Source organism: Alexandromys fortis, unplaced genomic scaffold, assembly GCF_014885135.2.
Source record: "Alexandromys fortis isolate MF-2015 unplaced genomic scaffold, M_Fortis_MF-2015_v1.1 scaffold_72, whole genome shotgun sequence".
Lineage (NCBI taxonomy): Eukaryota > Metazoa > Chordata > Mammalia > Rodentia > Cricetidae > Alexandromys > Alexandromys fortis.
This window is the reverse complement of record NW_026067969.1, coordinates 6,985,481-6,986,599: the sequence shown is the minus strand read 5'-3', so window position 1 is coordinate 6,986,599 and position 1,119 is coordinate 6,985,481.

Sequence of the window (1,119 nt, the reverse complement as noted above, 5' to 3'; positions counted from 1 at the left end):
GCATCGGGAGGCAGCTCCTTGTGCTCACACTGGGGCAGGGCCTCTCATGTGATAGTTTGTGAAACTCTACAGGGTGGTCTGCCCAATTCCTAGGAAATTTAATCCTAGTATTTGGGAGGCAGAGGCAGGCAGATTTGTGAGTCTGGGGCCAGCCTGGTCTACAGAGTGAGATCCAGGACAGCCAGGGCTACACAGAAAAACCTGTCTTGAGACATTCTGATCTGGCACCTTCTCAGGAATCTTCCCAGGTGCACTAGGGACCCAGGGAGGCCTGTCAGGCTCTCCATGCCTCATGCAGCATGGAATCCCTGCAGTCCCATGTGTGGTCCAAACGGGCAGAAATGGATTTGTGTAACTGGAATCCAGCAGCACCTGCCTTCAGACAAGGTTGATGCAGGGTTCCCAGGCTATACCCAAGTCTGATGTTTTCTCTGCTTTTGCCTCTGCTCCCTTCACATTGAGGCCATTTTTGGAAATACAGCAGATAAGGGCTCCCATCTTGGGTGTGTATCTCACTAAAAGAGACCTCCCTACCCTATTCTGCCCCCAAGACTCCATTGCTAGGTCCTAGTGACTCCAATTGATCTGAATTTGTCTATATTCTACCCCCACCCCGTGTGCATGTGTGTGTTCGCACCTCTGCCCAGGTGTGCTTGTGTACACAGGCCCACTTGGTGCCGAGATGGCGCTGGGAGCTTCTGCAGACTAGGCAGGGTCTCTCACTACCGAGTCACACTCCACCTCCCAGATATATTGATAGCTTGAATCAGTCAGTAGATGGGAAAGGGAGGCGAGGGACATGGCAATCCCTTAAACCAATCACAATTGTCCCCTAGAACTAGGCACACACTTGAGAAAGCAGTGGTCCAGTGTGGAATAGTGACCAGAGGAGGCTGCAGGGTTACATACCCTCACCATATGCTTTGTTGTGTGCCGTCCCTCTCTGAACACACCGAACCTCCTAACTCCTAAGCCAGTTCAGCATGTGCTAGATGGTTTACTGGAGCTTCCTCCGAGCAGCCCTCCTTGACTACATGTCACCAGGATTGGGCAAACCCTCTTCTGTAGACACACGAGCTTGGGGTTGCATCATTGTTTGTTTGAATCTTTAAAAATATT